This window comes from Muscardinus avellanarius (genome assembly GCF_963383645.1).
Source record: "Muscardinus avellanarius genome assembly, chromosome: X".
NCBI classification, from domain to species: domain Eukaryota; kingdom Metazoa; phylum Chordata; class Mammalia; order Rodentia; family Gliridae; genus Muscardinus; species Muscardinus avellanarius.
Genome location: NC_137792.1, coordinates 78,618,267 through 78,633,684, shown reverse-complemented (window position 1 = coordinate 78,633,684; position 15,418 = coordinate 78,618,267).

The following is a 15,418-nucleotide window of genomic DNA, read 5'->3' as shown; positions in this document are numbered from 1 at the left end:
ACATCTTACATATATTTTTAAGAGAAAGTAGAAATTATTCCTAAAAGGAAGTGAATATTCATTACTCTGTTTCCACTCAAAGTAGATAATTACACCACAAGAAATTTCACAAAAAGATACTTTCTTACTTTAATAAACATAAAGAAAAACCCATATTATCTAAATTTTTAGGGTAGAAATATATAATTCTACTTTTTTGACAAGTCAGTTAGATGAAATATGTCAGAAAAATCATCTGAAAGGGTTTTTTGGATACTGAACAGGGTTTATTTATTTTCCTTAGCTTCTTTGCACATGTGAAGCATGCCATTAGAAATCCAGTTTTACCATTAACAGTGCAACCATTTTTAGGTTGACCTTAGCAAATAACACAAGGTTCAATGACATTAAGGGAAAAACAAGATTCCATATTTTTTATTTGTCTTCTGTTTCTTTCCTCTTAATCTCACTGACAACTTCTTAGCTACTATAAAGACTATTAGAAGTTGATTGCTGTGTATAGTCTTTAATTTTTTTGTGGCTGAGAAGCTTGTATGACTTTATTTTTGTCATTTTTCTCAACACATAACTCTATGGAATCATTCACTATAGTTTTTTTTTTTTTATCATGCACATCCAAACATTTTTGTAGAGCCATTTTGAGCCACTATCCCAAACTGCAAGTGTTAGCTCTGGCACTGCAGACTCTAGTGCTGCAACCCCAAGAAATGCCTCAGAAAATAATCTAAGAACTTGAAGTGCAGAAAGCTGAGGCAGAGCTACAACATCTCAAGTGACCAGCACCACATGTCAGAGACACAGAAAAATATAAAAAAGCCCCTGTGCTGACAAGAGGCAGTACCCGCAGTAGCACAATGTGTCCTCCAGAGATCCGGCAGCAGGACAGCCAGGTAACCAATTGCATTACTTGTTACTTGGTGGAGGCTATAGACAGTCCAGAGCAGCTTCAGGACACTGGCAGGCTAAGACTTGGTGATTCCTTCTGGTGGTAGCCCAATTAGAACCTTCAGAGACACAGGGATAAAGGTACAGACCAAGGGTATTCATATTCTCTTCAGAGAACTAATTTTAGAGAATTTTTCAAACCAGAAAAGAGACTTGGACCTACATGATCAGGAGACATACAGGACACCTTTAAGACAAGATCAAAGAAGGACTTACCCATACCATGTAATAATCAAAATGACAAACATAGAGACCAAGGAAAAAAATCTTAAAAGCAGTGAGAACAAAGGAATGGCTGACATACAGGGGAAAAGAAAAAAAACATCAGCATACAATTTACAACCCAAGTTACGAATGCCAGGAGAGATTGGTATGATGTAATTCAGAGCCTGAAAGAAGACAACTTCCAACCAAAACTTCTATACCCAGCAAGGATATTATTCAAAATTGATGGAGAAAAGTATTTCAAGATAAGCAGAATCTCAAAAAAATGTATGAATACATAGCCACTACAAGAGAAAATTAACTTAAAAATATACCATAAAGAAGAAAATAGAAGCAAATATCAGAATCAGAGAAGAGATCAAATTTATCAGTGGGGCAAGTAAGCAAAGAAGAAATAACATTATACCAAGCAGAAGCTAGAACACAAAATGACAGGAAACAAAAATCATATTTCAATAATAACTCTGAATGTCAAAAGACTTCACCCACCAATTAAAAGACATAACCTGACAATCCAGACTAAAAATAAAACAGTCCAAATATATGTTGCTAGCAAGAACCTCACCTTTACAGCCAAAGACATTTATAGACTAAAAGTAAAAGGATGGAAAAAGATATATCATGCTAATGGAGACCAAACACTGATATCCAACAAAACAGACTTTAAGCTAAAACACATCAGAAAACACAAAGCAGGGAACTTTCTTTTATTAAAGAAACAATTAACCAAGAAGTTATAATGATAGTAAATGTTTATGCCCCAAATGTGGGTACATGCACATTTGAAAAAAAAAAAACCTTCAGGACATTAAATTTTAATATACTCAAATACAATCATATTAGGAGACTTCAACACGCCTTTCACACCACTAGATTGATCTTCAAGGCAAAAGATGAGTAAAGACTCTTCAGAAGTTAAAAACCTATAAATCAAATGGACCAAATGGACCAAATGGACATATACAGAATATTTCAACCAGGAACAACAGAATACACATTCTCCTCAGCAACCCATAAAACCTTCTCCAAAATAGATCACAGAAAGCACCAGAAAATTCAAAAGATGTAATATAATCCCCTTCATGTTTTCAGACCACAATGGAATGAAAGTAGAAATCTACAGTAAGACCAAAGGAAACTATTTAAATGCATGGAGATTGAATAATACACTATTGAATGATGTGTGTGTAAGATCAGGAATAAGGGGAAAATAAAGGAATCAAGAAATAAAGAAATAAAAAGAAACTGGGCGTGGTGATGCACACTTGTATTCCCAGGATTTGGGAGGGTGAGACAGGAGAATCACAGTTCACAGACAGCCTCAGCTACTACTTAGTGAGGCCCTTTGCAACTCAGTGAGACCCTGTTTCAAAATAAAGAATAAAAAACAGGGCCAGGTGTGTCACTCGGGTTCCATCTCCAGTACCACAAAAAAATGAAATAAAAAAGAGTTGGAATTCTCCCAAACTATGAGGCCAGTATCACATCAGTACCTAAACCAATATCTCAAGAAAATAAATGTACTGATCAATATCTTGATGACCATAGATACAAAAATTCTAAACAAAATACTACCTATTCACATTCAAAACCATATCAATAGAATTGTACACCATGACTGAGTTGGTATCATTCCTGAAAAGCAAGGCTGGTACAACACACACAAATTATTACATTATTCACCACATGAATAGAACAGAGAACCAAAAGCACATATTCCTTTCAATAGATGCTGAAAAACTATTTGAAAAAATCCAACAACCATTCATGTTAAAAACACTGCAGAAAATTGGAATAAAAGAAATGTATCTTAACATCAATGTGACAATATACAATAAACCCAAAACCAACATCATAGTGAATGGGGAAAAATCTCCAAGGATTTCCCCTAAAATTAGAAACAAGACAAGGATGCCACTATCACCACTTCTTTTTAATATAGTCTCAAAACTCTTGCCACAGCAATAAGAAAAGAGAAGACTATCAAAGGAATCAAATGGGAAAAGAGAAATTAAAAATATCCTTATTTTAAGACCAAATGATTCTATATCTAGAAGACCCCAAAAACTTATCCCATAAAGTTCTGAAGCTAATTATCCAATTCAGGAAAATGGCAGGATACAAAATCACTCTAAATAAATCAGTTCTTTTTCTATATGCCAACAATGTATCCACAAAGAATAAAGAAAACAATTCCACTCACAATAACCTCAAAACCAATAAAATACCTAAGAATAAAGCAAACCAAAGATGTAAAAGACCTCTACCATGAAAACAATTAAACATTAAAGAAGTAAATTGAAGAAGACAGAAGATGAAAAGATCTCTATTATTCATGGATAGGCAGAACAAATATCATCAAAATGGCCATTCTTCCAAAAGTGATCTAATGATTCAACAAAATTTCTATCAAAATACCCACAGCATTCTTCTTAGACCTAAAAAAATAAGTCATGAGCTGGACATGGTGGCACACACTTGTAATCCCCATTCTTGGGAGGTGGACACAGGAGGATTGCACAGGTTTGAAGCCAGCCTCGGTGACTTAAGAGACCCTGTTTCCAAATAAAAATATAAAAATAGGTCTGTGAGTGTATCCCAAAGGTAGAAGGGTTTCCAGGAACCGCAGTAACACAAAAAAAGTCATGAATTTCATATGGACAAAGAAGACTCAGAATACCCAAAGCTGCCGGGGGTTGGTGGCGCACACTTGTAATACCAGCATTTGGGAGGCTGATACTGTAAGACCCCCGCTGAGGGGAGACCCTCAATCAGCCTCGGGATAAGCGACGTCAAGAACACACGAGATACTTTATTTTCCTTGATGCAAAAGCAAAAGGTAAAGATTTATTAAGGAGCCAGTGCACTGGGGCCGACTCGTATAGTTTGGCCCCCGAGCAACTGAAAGTGTGGATATTTATAGGGAAAAGACCACCAGTTAGGGGGGTTTGAGCCAAGTTACATGCGTTTACAAAATATTACAGAATCATTTGAAAAAGTACATTCTGTAGTCAAGTGTTAGATAAGATACCAGGTGTAGTCAGCAGGTTCCCGCCACAGGGCGCGCTGACCCGGTCAGTATAGATAAGATGCTAGGTACGTTCCTGGAACAGGGTGGGCTTATTGCATATTTCTCATTCTTAAGCTATGCTTCTTAAGCTGCAAGCTGCAGTAATATATGCTTTTTTTTAAACTATTAGTTGGCTGTTTTAACTATTAGCTGGCTGCTAGGGCTTGTGATTTTTCTTCTAAATGGGGCCTTTCATTCCCCACTCCTTTTAGGAGATAGTTCTAATCATAGAACTAAGTCTTTGAGTCTACATACTTAAGGACTTCGGGTTTAACTCTTTGGTACTGCTGGTGTAGCATTAAAATCTGAATGGCATTAACTCGTTCCTTAACAAAGGCAATTAATCTATTTATTATACAAGATCCTATGGTAAGCAAAAGCAGCAATAACAAAAGTGGCCCCATAAGGGCAGATATTAATGTGGTCATCCAGGGAGACCTTATTGAACTACCCTTTAAACCATCCTTTTTTGCAGGTTTCGTTCCTGCTATTTATCTTCTAGCCACTTTTAAAATCTTGCCATAGATTTTTTAACTACCCCAGAATGGTTAGCATAAAAACAGCATTTCTCCTAGTAGGAGAAGGTGTAGATAAGCAGTCATTGTTGCCATTACAGGACTTCGTAATGAGGTGCAGCTTCAATGAGTTGGTAAGATGTCGTCTAAGTTCCATTTCTTTGGTCTGTGCTTCTCGCACGTGGGAAAAGTGCTTTCAAAGTCCAATCCCATCAACAGTTCTGTCTATGGTTCAAATGTCCTCCTTATCTGCTCCAGTTGCTGCTTGACTCAAGAGCGGTCAATTCAGTGGCATTTTTCTTTTATCTTCACTGCGGCCAGGGTGCTACTCAGACCAGGTCACCTGGCTGTGCAACTGGGGCATTGGGTTGATCTGCACTTGTCTCCCGTTGCGTGGCTCACACCAGGTAGTGGGTTTGCTCTCTCACCATTTGGAGAGCCTGTAAGGACCTAGGCACAAGGCTGGCATTTCTCAGTCAGACTCTGTATCTTAAGTGTTCAAACAATATGCTGTAACATCACCAATCTAAGTTTTATAGTAGCCTGTACCCCAAAGAGTTAGTTTTCTAAATGCTTACATTTCAATCAGAACTGGCTAGAATAGTAATGTTTTGAACAACCTTGAATAATATAACCTGATTACTGAGTTTCTTTACTCATGAGGCTGTTTTTCTTGGTCACTCACTTCATATTAGGGTTAGAGGCAAATCAGCAGGATTAGGCCAGCTAGCATATAAATCTAGGCTAAATTATCTTTTATAGACTCAAGACATTATATTTCTTTGGCCTTGGAGTGTTGTCAACCCCAGATACAAAATAAGTTTTTACTAAATAAAACTCTAAGAGAGACAGAGCGAGCAGAGGACTAAGCACTGTATCTAAAGAAATTCAATATTTTGCCTGTTACCTCAAGAGCTACCCAGACTTCCTCCAGCTGGTCAGAGGGCTGATCAGAGGGGCCTTGCTGAGCCTTGAGCATCCTTAGTTCTCAGTTTTTGAGAGCACAGCCGACCTAACTTCCCTTCAGAAGTGAGGACAACATGCTTTTCCCCCAGGTGCCGACAGACTCTTTGTCCAGTCTTCAACACGACATCCAGGCACCTTTGCCATGCTGGCATATACAAGGCCTTTAGCTCCTTCCCTCTCTGTATAAGACGCCTTTGGTATCTCTGAGGGGGCAAAGACTTAGTACCCAATGCAGGGCTGTTAAGTGGGCTTGTCTCTGTATCTGCATCTGTCCATTCTGATGCTTAACTTTGTTTACCCTATTTCTGTTGTTGAGACACTCCAGAGGTCAAATTTAAAAATTTATCAATGGGAGCTTTCATCCCAGAAACACAGTAGGATATGCATCTCATTTTTGTTAGATCAAACATAATAGCCAAATTTTAAATTTCATTCATATATTTATCAGGGTTTTCTGCACATTGACCCATTTTTATGCTGGCCTACACTAGTAACTCTAAGTCTATGTGAGCTAACAGTATTGATAAAAATTAGATAGCTCTATCTTTTAAATAACAACATTAACAATGAAATTAAATGTGTTACCTGATCGACCATCAGCTATATTTTACAATAAGACATTTATTTAGTCAGGACAAGCAGATGTAAACCAGGCTTTAAAGCTAAATCTCTGGATTAAAAGACAAAATCTTATTTATTAGTTCACATATAAATATAAAACTCATATACCTTTAACCTTTAACTTTTGATTTCTAAAATCTTCTTAGCACATTTAGATAACTCTAGATATAAAACACATTTAGTTTTTAGATATAAGTACATTATGGTTACTGGTATAGATATGATTTGTTTATTTATCTTTTTTATTAATTTATTTTAATAACCAGCCAGTGGATTAAATTATTATTTCAACCAAACAAATCTTTAGAATGACATTATGATTTATTTATTACCAGGAAGACAATATGATGGTAGTTGTTTCAGCCTGAAGAAAATAAAGTATGTTAATCTTTCAGTAATAACCTTAAACCTTTAACAATTTAAGCCATATGAATCAAGGTACCTTCTTATTATTGTTTGATTTACTCATTTAGCAAACATTTAACAAAGTTTTTTTTTTTTTTTAAGAACAAAAAGCTGCTGGGGATTGAGTTAGTAGCAAGAATAAGCTTTCACATGTAGGCCAAATAATAAAATATTTTTTTTTTTTGCTTCTAAGCCATCAGGCTAGAGTTATAATATTGTTTTAAACATTGACCTTGACAAGTCAAAGCTGACTCTTAGTTTAGTTAACACCAAATGTTAAAACACAAACACCTGTATTTAGAAAAATTATCATATAAATTGTTATAAAAAGCAAGCTGTATTAATCCAATATTAATTATCAATTATACAAAGGGATTTTAGTCCAAAGCCTCTATACCTTGTAGAACTATATATCTCTGTATCTTGAAATTTTCATAAACAATTTTTAGCAGACAGATAAAAAATGGCCCAAAACTCTTTAAGGACACATGTGGACAGTACATGTTCCAAATTCCAAAGTGGGCATGTACCCTGTGTTATTTGTATTGGTATCCACAGCACCTAGGCTCTGACTGCATTTTCAATACTGACACATTAATACATTTTGATGCCTCTTTCCAATACTGGTACATTTTCCCTCTGTCTAGTAACTTCTTGACACCTGTCAGGACAAAGGTATTTTGATTTTTATAATTGTTGCTAACAATCATGAGCCCAATTTTTATTAATTTTTTCTTATTTTTACCACATACCTGTACCCCTTAGCAAAGGAATAAGGATGCAGACTCAGTCATAAACTGCTTCGAGCTGAACAGGGACAAAGTTGGGGGCCCGGCTTTAGGGTACAGGCATGCAGATGGGTGGTGAGGGAGTCAGATGGGTGAGTATGTCTCTATGGCAGTCCAAAGGGCTTTGATAGATGTCTGTCAGGTTCTGTCTGTAACACCATCTGATGTAGGAGATAACACTCACAAAATAGTAAGCAGACAGGGCCACAAAGAACATGACAAGGAAAGAAAAGCGAATTGATTTCCATAACTGCTCTCTGATAAATAACCTTGAAGCCAGTTTTAAAGAATTATTTCTCCTTAATGTCCTCTTGAGAATACATAAGTGGTAGGCTTATTAGAAACCTACTCCTCTTTTAATAATCTATCTTCATCACATATGCAAATAAATATATCACAAACATCCTGCAACTTGTTTTTAACCTTCCTGTTTTTTATCCTAGTCTTTTTTTTTTTTCAATTTGGAACAATCATAGGATAAAACTTATTTTATACAAAATGTTTTTTATTTTCACAAGCCTTATTTTTTAACCATCAAAACTTTATTCCTGCACACTTATTATATCTGATTTTTGTTCTGACATACTTATTCCTTAGCCAGGTGGTGCCTCCTTGTTTCCGGGAAGTGCACATACTAAGTGTAAGGGTCAAGAATTTACCTGGCCCTCGGCTCTATTGTATTGGGCAGAACTAATTGGAGGCTAATCTGGTGGCACTAAGACCCTGAGGATCCCAGGCTGCTGAAGCTGCTCCGGGAATGTTCAGCTGCCAGGCCCAAGTGCCTAGTAAATTATGCTAACTCTGCAATTATTAAAAAATTTGGATGGTCTCTGAAGATTAAGAACAGCCGAGGATAAGCTATTTCAAACCTCACTGATCTTGTTAACCAAATACAACATTTTTATAATTAATCTAAAACAATGAGCAAAAATGATTGGCAGGTTTTCCTGTCATAATAATTGAGAAAAGAAAAACTATTTGGGAAGGGGGACTCAGAATAAAAACCTACATTGTTACAAAAGTTCCATCTCATGTTTTAGTAAAGTGAGTCTATAAACCTTATACATATATAAAAACATGCAAGTGAATAACCTAAGAAACAAAATAAACAACTTATATAATTTTCAAAGCTCTCTTTTATATCTTAAAAATCTTTTTTTAGCTAAATATATTTAAAAAAACAATAATAAGCCACTCACAATAAGATATTTAAATATTCCTATTACTGGTACCAGTATTTTAATATAAAATATAATATAAACAAGGGAATTGCAATTCCAATAGCACACATCCTTTATTTTTATTCATTTTTATATTCCCACAGACCGGTCCTTTTTTTATATATATTTACATATGACTAGGATCCTTAATATTCGGTTTTAGATTTTATATCAGGTATAAATCTGTGCTCTTCAGCCACTGTGATTTTAAATATTTCCTCTTGGGGGAAGGGGGGGGATCCATTTTTAAGGAGCTTCAGCCTGATAAGAGACAAGACAACTTAATTACCTTCTAACTTTACAGCACAGGCCTGCTAGATATAGTTTCCTCCCCCCTGTCTCGTTGGACGAATGAGGAGTGGGATGCTGACAGAACTTTTCTCTGGGGCTGGAAGAAATCTTCCAACGGCCACACCCAGGGCAGTTTGCTCAGCCTCCCACTGGCTCACCGTCCAAGGTTTGAGTAAAATGCAAATTAAACACACAAAATAAATGCACAGTACAAAAAATCTTTTTCTATGCAATCTGATGCAGAACAGAGGCCAGAAGCATTCTTCGACCCACACCTCATTTTTTTTTCTTCAACAGCTTATCACAACCACCATACAACTAATAGCAAACATCACATTCTATTACCATGGGGCAACTACTCCAACACTATCACTTTAAGCAAAACACTAAAAGCACCATAGAAGACAAAACAGTGTCATGAAACTTTTACCATACCAAAAAACATGCCATCTCAAACAGAACACAGAACATCATATTTACCTTCCCCCAAGGACAGCCGGGGTTCCTTGCCTCATTGCCAAAATTAAACACAAAAAAGAGAAAACAAACCAAACAAATCCACACGCACACCAACTTTTTAACACTAAAGCTTTGTAACTAACACCCTTTATTATTTTCAGCCAAGCTGGATGGGGGAGTTATGAGTCTAGGGAGATGGTGGTGGACTCCAGTTGGTCTGGAACGAAGGGGGGGTGGTACAAGCCCCCACCCAGGCTCCCTACCGTTGGAAGCTCCCCAAATCCTTACGGGTTACAGGTGGTAGGAGGGCCACTTGAGCAGCTGGTAGCGAGGTTCTCCTTTTCTTGCCGGCCACTTCCCCCAATCCTTAAGGGTCACAGGTGGACGGAAAACCACCCAAGCAGCTGGCAAGAAGTCCGTATACCTTAACTGGAGTCCGGGGTGGAGTTTCTAGTGTTTTGGGTCAGATGTGTGCTGACTTAGGAGGGGACTTCATCAGGTTGTTACCCATGATGCCGTTTGCCTCCCATGGGGTCTCAGGTAAAAACCTGTCCTCTCTAGCAGAGGCAGGCTAGTCCGGAGTGCTGGGCGACCACCCCTTATTTGCACTCCCCTGGCGGACTATTATTTAATTTTAACAGATGTCCTTGCTCAACCCCACCCAGGCTCGGCTGTTTCCCTAAAATAAACTGTAATCTATTTTATTAAATTTAAGCTACAACAAATATCTAGCAAACTATTAATCACCCTTTTCTTAAAAAGGAACTATTTACAATCAAGCTGGTACACGCTTCCTGATAAGAAACACAAAAAACAACACTCTAACAAACTAGACAAAGAGACACAACTGGCCCTTAAACAAACTCTGAATGATGCCTCACCTCTTACCAAGAGACTCTCAAAAACCAGCCAAAGAAACACAATTAGCACACAAAGTGGAGCCCCTCCTCTCTCCGAGAGACTCCTAAGACCAAACACAATTGACCACCTCTGGCAAGTGGCCCCAGATGGCACCCTTCATGCGGGACTCGAGCCCACAATCGCTTGGCACCCAGATGGCTGAGAGTGGGACTCTAACCCACGATCCTCAGACCCAGATGGGATGTTTCCGAGCGTCCTCGGAGGTCCCCCAGACTTCCCGGGACGTCTCCCAGGGTAGCAGTCAGTTATCACGGACACATCTGTCATAACCCTCCTTGCATATGGGACTCGAACCCACAATCAATTGGACAAGGAGTTCTGCACCAGCGAGCACCGCTGGTGCAGACGACTGCAAATACCAGAAAGCAGCTGCTCACCACTATAACAGAAATCGAAAGTATAAAAACCAAAAATTACAGAAATTAACACAGCCGGCAACAGGAGACAAACAAGACAAACAGAGACAGACAGGTAAAAATCTTACCTCCAAGGGGTGTCTCGTGGAACTTGGGTGGTCACTCTTCCCGGCCAATGCACCAAATGTAAGACCCCCGCTGAGGGGAGACCCTCAATCAGCCTCGGGATAAGCGACGTCAAGAACACACGAGATACTTTATTTTCCTTGATGCAAAAGCAAAAGGTAAAGATTTATTAAGGAGCCAGTGCACTGGGGCCGACTCGTATAGGAGTTTGGCCCCCGAGCAACTGAAAGTGTGGATATTTATAGGGAAAAGACCACCAGTTAGGGGGGTTTGAGCCAAGTTACATGGGTTTACAAAATATTACAGAATCATTTGAAAAAGTACATTCTGTAGTCAAGTGTTAGATAAGATACCAGGTGTAGTCAGCAGGTTCCTGGCACAGGGCACGCTGACCCGGTCAGTATAGATAAGATGCTAGGTACGTTCCTGGAACAGGGCGGGCTTATTGCATATTTCTCATTCTTAAGCTATGCTTCTTAAGCTGCAAGCTACAGTAATATATGCTTTTTTTTTAACTATTAGTTGGCTGTTTTAACTATTAGCTGGCTGCTAGGGCTTGTGATTTTTCTTCTAAATGGGGCCTTTCAGTACCAGAGGATTGCGGCTCACTGACAGCCTCAGCTACTACTTAGTAAGGACCTCTGCAACATAGTGAGACTCTGCTTCAAAATAAAGAATAAAAATAAAGAGTTCAGATTGTGTAGCTTGAACATGGAAATCGAATGCCCCTGGGTTCCATCCCCAGAGCCGCAAAAAAAAAAAAAAAAAAAAAAAAATAGCCAAGGCAGTTCTCAGCAATAAGAACGATGAAGGAGGCATCACAATCCCAGACTTCAAATTATACTACAGATCAATTGTAGTTAAAACAGGATGATATTGGCAAAATAACAAGCACACAGAGCAAGGAAACAGAACAAAACATGAAACACACACACACACACACACACACACACACACACACAGTCAATTGATCATTGTCAAAGGGGCCAATTTCATATGCTGGAGAAAAGTCAACCATTTCAAAAAATGGTGCTTGACTTCCGGGAAGATGGCGATCGGGAAAAGTGGGGCTTAAGAGCCCCACTAACAAACAATCTCCATTACCACAAAATCAGCGCCTTTAATAGCCAGAAAACGCCATCACCAGAGAAACAAAAAATCACCAGACTCCAGAGAGAAAGCGGACTGAGAACAGAGCTCAGAGCCACAGAGGAGATACACCTGCCCGAGGACGCGGCAGCAGCGCCATACTGCTGGTGGCAGCGGCAAATTCACCGGACGGCTACAGCAAGCCGAGGTGAGCTACTGCGGAACAGCCAGGTGGAATCTTTCGGCGCAGTGAGCATCCAAAGCTCCCAGTGGCTGAGCTCAGCACACGCTACAGGGACTCAGAGTGGAACTCAAAACCAGAGAAGGAAAAATACGCCAGCCTCACGGCCGAGGGCGTAGCAGCGAAACCATATTGCCACCGGCGGCAGCAGCAGTGAATTCACTGAGTCCAGTACAGCTACATCTCCAAACTCAAGAACAGTGAGTCAAATTGCGGGCCACAGAGGAGAAATCCCAGTACTGTACTCCCTGGGACTTGACCCAGTGGGGGAGTGGCGGGAGCAGAGATATCACACCATAGGAGAAAGTGCAACCTGGCACCCCCCATAGTCTAAAGCAGCCTCTATCGACTCCCTGGGTTGGAGACTCTGTGATACAACCCAGTAAAGGAGTAGTGGGGTCAGAGATACTACAGACTCGAGATCCAGAGCACCTTAAGCGAAGTCATAGTGACCCAAGGGAAGAACCCAGAGAAGGCACAAACTTCCGAAATTATGGGAAAGAGGAATAACACTGGAGCAATGAATGCCCACAACCCCACAACATCACAACCTTTTTAAACAGAAAATCAAGATTTCTAGAAGATCAAATCAGGAAAATAACTGTAGAAATAATAGAGGTGCTTTGAAAAGAATTCAGAGAGAGCCAAAAAGAGATAAAGGATGCAATTAATGAAGTAAAGGCCTCAATTCAAAGCATGAACAACCGATTAGACCACATGGAGAACAGAATCTCGCTCTTAGAAGATGATCATTCCAAAAATGAATGCATAGTTTCTAATCTAGAAAAAAATATCCGACACCAGGAATCTGACATATGGGCCCATTTTAAGAGAGCTAACCTAAGAATAATTGGAATAGAGGAGGGAAAAGAAAGTTAAACCAAAGGGATCAACAATCTCTTCAAGGAAGTACTAGCAGAAAATTTTCCAAACATAGAGCAAGAGGTTGATACACAGGTCCAGGAAACTTATAGAACTCCCTTTAGACAGGATCGGAGAAGAGGATCCCCACGCCACATAATTGTCAAAATGACCAATGTGGAAGCCAAACAGAGAATTTTAAAGGCAACAAAAACAAAGGACCAAGTGACTTCCAGAGGCAAACCAATTAGAATCACTCCAGACTTCCCAAACCAACTCATGAGAGCCAGAAGGGCTTGGAGTAACATATTCCAAACTCTGAAAGAAAACAACTTCCAGCCAAAAATTTCCTACCCAGCAAAACTTTCTATCAAATTAGATGGAAAAATAAGAAGCTTTCATGACAAACAGAAACTGAAGGAATTTATGTCTTCAAAACCAGCGCTAGAGAAAATACTCAAAGAGATCAACTACAAAGAAGAAATAGGTAACACACACCAGAAACAGGGAAACAAGATTTTCCATCCAACAGACAACTAAGATTAGTTATCTGTGGAGATTCATTATTTATGTTAGTCTTTTACCTATCTCTAAATGATATTGTTTGCCTTTATTGTTGTTAATTTTTAGGATGTCTAGTTGGAATATTAATATACCTTCAGATATAGCATTTGGAAATATTTTATCCCATTCTATTAGGAACTTTTAACTCTGTTTACATTGTCTTTGGATATACAATATTTTTTTTTATTTTTTTACGGAGTTTGTATACTCTTCTGTTGCCTGTGCCATTGAAATCATATCCAAGAAATCACTGCCAATTTCAATGTTGTGAGGTTTTATGACCCAGATTTTCTTCTAAAAGTTTATAGTCTTAAGATTTATACTTAGGTCTTTTATCTATTTTGAGTTAATATATGTATATGGGATTAAGTAAGGGTCCAATTTTATTCTTTTCTATGTAAGTATTATTTTTCAACAATATTTAGTTAAAATATTATTATTTCCACCACCAAATGTTCATTGAAACCTTGTCAAAAATAACTTGACAATATGGGAAGAATTTAGCTCTAGGCTTTTATTTAACTCCAATGGTTTATATATCTGCCTTTAGAACAGTACTATACTGTTTCAATTATTGTAGCTTTATATGGTTTATATGGTTTCTAGCTTTGTTCTTTATCAAGATCGTTTTGGGTATCTAGAGTCCATATTCCATATTAGGATAGATTTTTTTTTCTGAAAAATAAATATATAAATATATGATAGTTTCACCAAAAAAAATAGAAAAAAATATTCTCTGGTAAGAAAGAAAGCAAAAAGAAATATTGAAATGTTATATTTAAGTCATCAAAAGCTTGGTATCAGACAAATGAAACTGTTATGCGAAATTATCATTTTTAATTTTGGATAAATTGCTATAATACTATATGTCAACCACTAAGCCAAGCATGGGAAGGAGGGATGGGGAGAGAATGGGGTGGGGATCAGGTGGGGGCTGACTGGGCGATGTGTGCATGTATGTCTACAAACGTTTGTATCCCACTATGATGTATGAATACAGTGCACCAATAAAAAATAAATAAATTTTAAAAAATGGTGCTGAGAGAATGGGCTATCCATTTGTAGAAAGATGGAACTAAATCCTTACCTTTCACAATGCAGAGAAATCAGCTCAAAATCAATAAAAGATCTGGAAATCAGAACAGAGACTCTGAAGCTATTAGAGGAAGGCATATAGGTTCAGCACTCCAACATATAGGTGCACACAGTAACTTTCTCAACAAGAGCTCCAAAGTGCAGAAAATTAAAACAAGAATTAACAAGTTGAATGACATCAAACTAAAGTTTCTGTTCATCAAAGGAAACCATAAAAAAAACTACATAGAAAGCCTACACAATGGGAGAAGGTGTTTATTAGCTACCACTCTGATAGAAGGCTAATATCCAGAATATACAAAGAGCTCAATTGACTCTACACTAGCAAAGCAAACAACCCAATTAAGAAATGGGCGACTGAATTGAAGAGACATTTCACAAAAGTAGAGATACAAATGGCCAATAGATACATGAAAAAAGTTTCAATACCATTAGCCACCAGGGAGATGCAAGTTAAAACTACAGTGAGATTCCACCTAACCACAATCAGAGTGGCAAGCATAAAGAAAACAAATAAAAACAAATGATGAAGTGGGTGTGGGGAAAGAGGAACTCTTTCACATTGACGATGGGAGTGCAAACTAGGTCAGCCACTATGGAGATCAGTGTGGAGATTCCTTAGAAAACTTGGAATATGTTCACCATATGATCCAGCTATAC